Here is an 8,201-nt window from a genome sequence, read left to right as displayed (position 1 = left end):
AAATTTGGGTCCTTGGTGGCGACATCATACCCAGCACATATTAATAATTCTTCTTCCTTGACCCGAATACACAAAATATAATACTGCAGAGATCACGGTTTATTGCCTCGCTTTATCGATTAATATTAACAGACATTTCGCCAGTTTTTTTAATCAAATGATAACGATTCGAGCTGACGTGACTTGTTTGGTGTGAACGCAACCTTGAGGATGTCCGATGAGCCACAGTCTAATGACAAACGTGTGATGAATTTTACCCTCCAATAAATCGACGAATAAAACTTTGTGACCGATAACCGTGTGGAGGACTGTCTGGCAGCCTTGAAGGTGTTATGAGGCGAGGCTGAGGGTGATGTGTAAGGGGGAACTGTGAGGGGAAGGTGAGGTGAAGGCGTGTGTGTGTGTGGGGGGGGGGGGGAAATGAGGCATGGGAAAGGGGTGTATGATTGTGGGAGCTATGAGGGAAAGGTGAATGTGGTGTGTGGGGGGGAGTGAGGGTGGTGTGTGAGGGGGGAACTGTGAAGGGAAGGTGAGGTGAAGGTGTGTGTAGGGGAATAGTAAGGCAAATGAAAAGTTATGTATAGGAAGGAGATATGAAGGGAAGATAAGGTGAAGGTGCGTGTGTGTGGGGAAGTGTGGGCTGAAGATGAGATGAAGGTGAGTATGTAGGGGAATAGTAAGGTTATGTATAGGAAGGAGCTATGAAGGGAAGATAAGGTGAAGGTGCGTGTGTGTGGGGAAGTGTGGGCTGAAGATGAGATGAAGGTGTGTGAGTGTGTAGGAGGAACATGATGCAATAACGGCCAGAACCATAACACAGCACAACACAGCGGCGACGAGACAGGAGTGGCAGGCAGCAGAAGGGGAGGAGAACAAACACACACACGGTGACACAAGCGCTGACGTGGGAGGGAAAACGCAGAACAACACTATGCAAATGACTGACGCACGCGGGGCCGAGCAACGCCACGTGGGTAAGGTTAGTGCTTGAGGGCGAGAGGCAAATAATCCAACAGGGAAAGAACGGGAAGACTGACTCACTGATGCGTCGTATAATAAAACATTTCATCGCCCAAGAACACTCATTTGACAAGGCTTTCGTGGGAGTTGTGGGCATTTCCAGGAGTAGTTTTATGACCCTGGTGGTAGTGTGAGTCTTCCTCTGTACCATGAACCTGTAGAAACACTCATTAGAACCCGACTGACCCCCTCTTTGACCTTTAGAAATAGCTGATGTGAGAAGCGAGTGTGTCTTATAATACCAATTCTGGGTCATATTCTTAAACCTTCCGACGCTCATCCACATACATACAACAAGGATTTCGTGGGATTTGCGGGTATTTCCAGGGGTAGTTTTCTGACCCTGGTGGTAGTCTGACCCTTCCTCTGTACCGTGAACGTAAACAAACACCCATGGAGACGCGTTTTACCTCTTATTTTGCCTTTAGAAGTGATGGATGCAAGAGAAGGGAGCGTCGAACAATACTGACCTATTAAGTGACCTAACCTAACCTAACCTAACCTAACCTCACCTCACCTCACCTCACCTAACCTCACCTCACCTAACCTCACCTCACCTAACCTAACTCTGAGACACACGAGGAGGGCCATGAGTCACGATTGAGGGAGGGGGAGAGGAGAGGAGAGAGTGAGACACCGCCCCCGCCGCTGATGCTCCCGCCAACCCGTCGCCTACATCCCCCCCACCCCGTTCACACATCCCCCGACACCTCCCTCTCCCCCAGGCCGTCACCCGAGAAGAGAAAAAGAAGCGGCGGGACAAATGGCTCACTCTTCGTCATGTTTCCACTCATTATTCAGCGTAAAAACAGCGCTCGAAAATAATTCCCAGTGAGGCCTTTGCTTCGCTCCTCCAGGAAAATACAGTAAATATTATATACCTTTTTTATATCTCTTTGAATAGATATGAAATGTACTGAACAATTATTTTCTGTCCGATGGTAAAAGAATATCGGGAATACTAAAAATGGGTGCAATTGGATGAGAGAAAAAGTACTAATGGTGAAATTTGCAACTCCGTCCCTTCATCGCTGAAAATAAAAGCTGCAATTGGAGGAGGAGGAGGAGGAGGAGGAGGAGGAGAGGTTAGAAGGGGAAGGGGTGAAGACAGAAGAGACATGAAGAAAGGAAAGACAGAGTAAATAGTAAGAAGGGAAACTAGTGAGGAAGAAAATTTAACAAAGAAAGACAGACAAGGGAAGATAAGTTCGAAGGACGAGGTTGAAAGTATAGAAAACGGCGACTGGAAACAAAGAACAGGGGAAAAAAGGCATAGAAAACGGCGATTTGAAACAAAGAAAAAGGGAGAAAAGGTATAGAAAACGATGATTGGAAACAAAGAAAAAGGGAAAAAAGGCGAAGGAAGACAAGTTGGAAGGACGAGGTTGAAAGTATAGAAAACGGCGACTGGAAACAAAGAAAATGGGAAAAAAAGGCAAAAGAAAGAAGTATCAAATTTCCAAAGAACAAAAAAAGGGGGTACGGGGGAAGGTCAGACGAGACAGAGACGAGGTACAGACATATGTGGAGGGAACCAAGGAGCACAAAGCGAGTTACGGGGCAAGGTGGAGTGTGAGGAACGGTAGAGATGAACAGGTAAGGAGTGGAGGGAAATGAAGACAAAGGGAGGGAAGGGAGGGGTTGATATTGTGGAGTGAGAGGCGAGGTAGAGAAGAGGTGCAGACAGGTTTGGAGGGAAATAGAGAGGACAAAGGCAGTGTGGGGCGAGGTGGAGGGATGAAGGGGCGGAGGTACAGGTGTGGAGAGAGAGAGAGAGAGAGAGAGAGAGAGAGAGAGAGAGAGAGAGAGAGAGAGACACACACCTGTAAGGGCCTCAAGGTGTGACGAGAATTGCCAATCATCAGTCAGGTAATAATAATAATAATAATAATAATAATAATAATAATAATAATAATAATAATAATAATAGATGGAGAAACAGATCAGTAATAACAACATCAACAACAACAACAACAACAACAGCTACCACTACTATTACTACTACTATTACTACTACTACTACTACTACTACTACTACTACTACTACTACCACCACTACTACTACTACAAAAAAAAGTATAAGCAAAACGCACACATACTTCCTACCCTCACACACACACACACACACACACGCACACACGGGGCACCTCACCTTTCTGAGCCTCACGTAACCTTGAGTACCAGAACCAGGGACTTGAGACCCCCTCAGTGCCCCCCTTCATCACCACTCCCCCCTCCCCCCCCCCTCAACACCACCATCATCACCACCTGTGCACAAATACTTCATCTCCTACCTTTCTTCCCTCTCTTCATTCCCCATCATCACCTTCACTACCTATATAAATAACTTTTGATTTTACCTTCATCACCATCACCATTATCATCACAACCTGTCTCGTAATTTCACCATCATCACCATTAGCATTGCACTCATTATCACCACTATCATCACCACCTGTTCCTTTATCTCACTATCGCTATCACCATCATCATCATCATCATCTTCGTTGGGTTTAAGAGGCCACTTCCGGTGCTTCCTATCTTCACTTTTCTTATTTTTTTCTCTCACTTTCTTTCTTCTCTTTTTCTCTTCTCTCTTTTCCTTTCTTTTTCTTCTTCATTCCTTCTTCTCTTCTCCTTTTTCTCTTTTTTCTTCCTCTCTCTCTCTCTCTCTCTCTCTCTCTCTCTCTCTCTCCGCCAACAACAACAAGGCTCAACACAACACTGTCTGTTTACTAATAATTTACTGCTGAAAGAGGAGCAGGGAAAAAAAATACCTTCAGAGTTAATGTAGCGTTGATAAAAAAAAATAGAAGCCATTATCATTATTATTATTTTTTGTAATCTACCTGGATACCTCGACTCATTATCATTATCATTGTTACTGGTGTTGGGATATTGTTATTATTATTATTATTATTATTATTATTATTATTATTATTATTATTATTATTGACGTTACTTTTTGTTTTGTTTTATCAGTATCAGTGGTAGTAGTAGTAGTAGTAGTAGTAGTAGTAGTAGTAGCGAGCACCACTATCACCACCACCACCACCACCACTACCACCACCACCAACAACAACAACAACAACTCAACCACAGCACCGCCCCCCACTAGCATACCTTTGTCCCTCTCTACATTAAGCCCCCCCCTCTCCTCCCCACTCACCCCCTCTCCACCCACAGGAGCCCCACAACGCCGCACCTCACTCAAGGACGCCTCTCCCCTCCCCTCCCCAAGTTGCCCCTTCCTCCTCCCCTCATTGCTCTTCCTCTCCTCTCCCCTCCCCTCCCCTTATCGCTTTTCCCCTCCTCTCCCCTTCCCTCATTGCTCTTCTCCTATCCCCTTCTCCCCCCTCCCCTCTCCCCTCCTCCCCCATTACTAGGAGTGCCGGGGAGAGCGAAATGCTTAACTCACGCCCCTTAGATCACCCACAGGAAGAGGATGGGCCAAGCTATGTCTGTCTGTCTGTCTCAATATGTAAGTATGTATATATGATAACACGAACGGAAGGAAGAAATGACGGTAAGAGGAAATGAAGGAAGGAGAGAACAACAAGCCATACATAAAAAAAGACAGCACTTAACCTTTCTAATAAAACTAAGGATAATGAAGGTAAAAGTGATTAAGGTAAAGGTAAGGTAAGTCAACACGTACTCTATATCCAGGGTGTAGAATCGCTCATCTCCCTAACTCGCTCATTACCTGCCTCGCCGCGGCCACCACCACCAGGTACAGACGCAGGTGCCGGAGACGAAAAGAATATTAACGTGTGTTCCGACGCGATGCTGCCGTTTGCGAGGGTGGCGGAGGAGAGGCAATGCAGGCAGGCAGGTGGATGGAGGTGTTATGGTAATGCGGTGTTGTGTGTTAATTCTGTGAGCTGAGGTGAATGCGAGTGTTATATGAACCCTTAAAATGTGTGTGAGGAGGGGGGACGGGTGAGAGGGGGTGGGTTGGGGGAGGGTGTGGGTGTGGGTGGGTGTGGGTGGGTGGGTGTGTAATGACAGGAGGAGGAAGAGGAGGACGTAAAAGGATAAAGGGAAGCAAAATGTCGAGTGGAATATGAAGGATGAGAAGGAGAAGGAGGTGGAAGAAGAGAAAAAAAGAAAAACAAAGAGAAACAAAATGTGAAATGGAAAAAGAAGTCTGGGAAGAAGAGAAGAGACAGAGGATGAGGAGAAGGAGGAAATGAAACAGGAGGAGGAGGAGGAGGAGGAGGAAAAGAAAAAAAATAGGGAAACAAAATGTGAAATGGAAAAAGAACACTGGGGAGAGGAGGAGAAGAAGAGATAGAGGAAGAAGGAGAAGGAGGAAATGAAACAGGAGGAGGAGGAGGAGGAGGAAAAGAAAAAAAAATAGGGAAACAAAATGTGAAATGGAAAAAGAAGACTGGGAAGAGGAGGAGGAGAGATAGAGGAAGAGAATAAGGAGGAGGAGGAGGAGGAAAAGACAAATATAGGCAAACAAAATGTGAAATGGAAAAAGGAGGAGAAGAGTTAGGGGAAGAGAACAAGGAGAAGGAGGAGGAGATGAACCAGGAAGAGGAGGAGGAGGAGGAGGAGGAGGAGAGATGCTGTCAGCTTCCTCCTCCCTTCCCATCTCAGCAACAACCCATCTCCTTCGTCCGTCCCTGCGTCTCCTAAGCAAGACTCATTACATGCAACGACATCTCCTCCTCCTCCTCCTCCTCCTCCTCCTCCTCTCATCGGAAGGCGTCCAACAACATGTCCGGAGGGAGAGGAAACGAGACATTGGCCTCCTCCTCCTCCTCCTCCTCCTCCTTCCTCCGTCTTAACATCCCCATCTTCCTCCTCCTCCTCCTCGACTTCCCCTCCGTCTACCACGTCTGTCCAACTATCAACTCAAGACTATTAAGCGTAATTACTCTGTTCTAATCATTCCACCTCCTCATGCTAATCGTCGCTGCTGTGTGTGTTTGTGTGTGTGTGTGTGTGTGTGTGTGTGTGTGTGTGTGTGGAGGCAGGTGGAGGTGAAGCCCAAAGAAGTTGTCTATCCACTTTTTTTTCCTCGATGATGAAGTTAAACCAGCACTTAAATGTTATCCTGAGTCCACTTTTTTTTCCCCGTTGTTGTTTCTTGATTGTAAGTTTGTTTTGTGGTTCTGTTCCCGTCCAGACACTCGGGAGCCTTGTCTTGTTTTGTTTCCTCGTAGATACACCAAACTTGCATTCGGTATCCACGAGTATTTTCCTATCTGTTTTCCTATCTGTTTTCCCGTTATCTGTATTCGTATTTTCCTATTATCTGTATTACTGTTTTCCTATCTGTTTTCCTTTCTGTTTTCCTATCTGTTTTCCTTTCTGTTTTCCTATCTGTTTTCCTATCTGTTTTCCTATCTGTTTTCCTTTCTGTTTTCCTATCTGTTTTCCTATCTGTTTTCCTATCTGTTTTCCTTTCTGTTTTCCTTTCTGTTTTCCTATCTGTTTTCCTTTCTGTTTTCCTATCTGTTTTCCTTTCTGTTTTCCTTTCTGTTTCCTATCTGTTTTCCTTTCTGTTTTCCTTTCTGTTTTCCTTTCTGTTTCCTATCTGTTTTCCTTTCTGTTTTCCTATCTGTTTTCCTATCTGTTTTCCTTTCTGTTTTCCTTTCTGTTTTCCTTTCTATTTTCCTTTCTATTTTCCTATCTGTTTTCCTATCTGTTTTCCTATCTGTTTTCCTTTCTGTTTTCCTTTCTATTTTCCTATCTGTTTTCCTTTCTGTTTTCCTATCTGTTTTCCTTTCTGTTTCCTATCTGTTTTCCTTTCTGTTTTCCTATCTGTTTTCCTTTCTATTTTCCTATCTGTTTTTCTTTCTGTTTTCCTTTCTGTTTTCCTATCTGTTTTCCTTTCTGTTTTCCTATCTGTTTTCCTTTCTGTTTTCCTATCTGTTTTCCTATCTGTTTTCCTTTCTGTTTTCCTTTCTGTTTTCCTATCTGTTTTCCTTTCTGTTTTCCTATCTGTTTTCCTATCTGTTTTCCTATCTGTTTTCCTTTCTGTTTTCCTATCTGTTTTCCTATCTGTTTTCCTTTCTGTTTTCCTATCTGTTTTCCTATCTGTTTTCCTTTCTGTTTTCCTTTCTGTTTTCCTATCTGTTTTCCTATCTGTTTTCCTATCTGTTTTCCTATCTGTTTTCCTTTCTGTTTTCCTATCTGTTTTCCTATCTGTTTTCCTATCTGTTTTCCTTTCTGTTTCCCTATCTGTTTTCCTATCTGTTTTCCTTTCTGTTTCCCTATCTGTTTTCCTTTTTGTTTTCCTATCTGTTTTCCTATCTGTTTTCCTTTCTGTTTTCCTTTCTGTTTTCCTATCTGTTTTCCTTTCTGTTTCCTATCTGTTTTCCTATCTGTTTTCCTTTCTGTTTTCCTATCTGTTTTCCTTTCTGTTTTCCTATCTGTTTTCCTTTCTGTTTTCCTATCTGTTTTCCTTTCTGTTTTCCTTTCTGTTTTCCTTTCTGTTTTCCTATCTGTTTTCCTTTCTGTTTCCTATCTGTTTTCCTTTCTGTTTTCCTATCTGTTTTCCTTTCTGTTTTCCTTTCTGTTTTCCTTTCTGTTTTCCTATCTGTTTTCCTTTCTGTTTTCCTATCTGTTTTCCTATCTGTTTTCCTATCTGTTTTCCTATCTGTTTTCCTATCTGTTTTCCTATCTGTTTTCCTTTCTGTTTTCCTATCTGTTTTCCTTTCTGTTTTCCTTTCTGTTTTCCTATCTGTTTTCCTTTCTGTTTCCTATCTGTTTTCCTATCTGTTTTCCTATCTGTTTTCCTGTTTCCAATTTGTTTTCTGTCTGTTTTCCTATCTGTTTTCCTGTTATCTGTTTTCCTGTTTTCCTACCTCTTTCTGTATCCACGAGTATTTCCCTATATGTTTATTTTGTGATTTTCTTCCCGTCCAGACGTTTGGGAGCCGTTCCTTTTTTTCTTTTTTTTCCTTCGGTTTCCTCTAAGTAACACCAAACTTTCATTCTGTATCCACGAGTATTTTCCTATTTACAAGTTTTTCATCAAGTTTATATTGTGGTTCTTCTCATCCACACACTTGGGAGCTCTGCCACTTTTTCTTGCTCCATCGGTTTCCTCGAACTAACACCAAACTGACATTTTCTAGCCATAAGTATTTTCCTATTTACAAGTTTTACATCAAGTCTATTTTGTGGGAGACGTCTTGCCTTCTCCTAATTTCGCCCTGACC

Source organism: Eriocheir sinensis, chromosome 34, assembly GCF_024679095.1.
Source record: "Eriocheir sinensis breed Jianghai 21 chromosome 34, ASM2467909v1, whole genome shotgun sequence".
NCBI classification, from domain to species: domain Eukaryota; kingdom Metazoa; phylum Arthropoda; class Malacostraca; order Decapoda; family Varunidae; genus Eriocheir; species Eriocheir sinensis.
The sequence above is the reverse complement of the archived record's forward strand: the minus strand, read 5'-3'. Positions refer to the sequence as shown.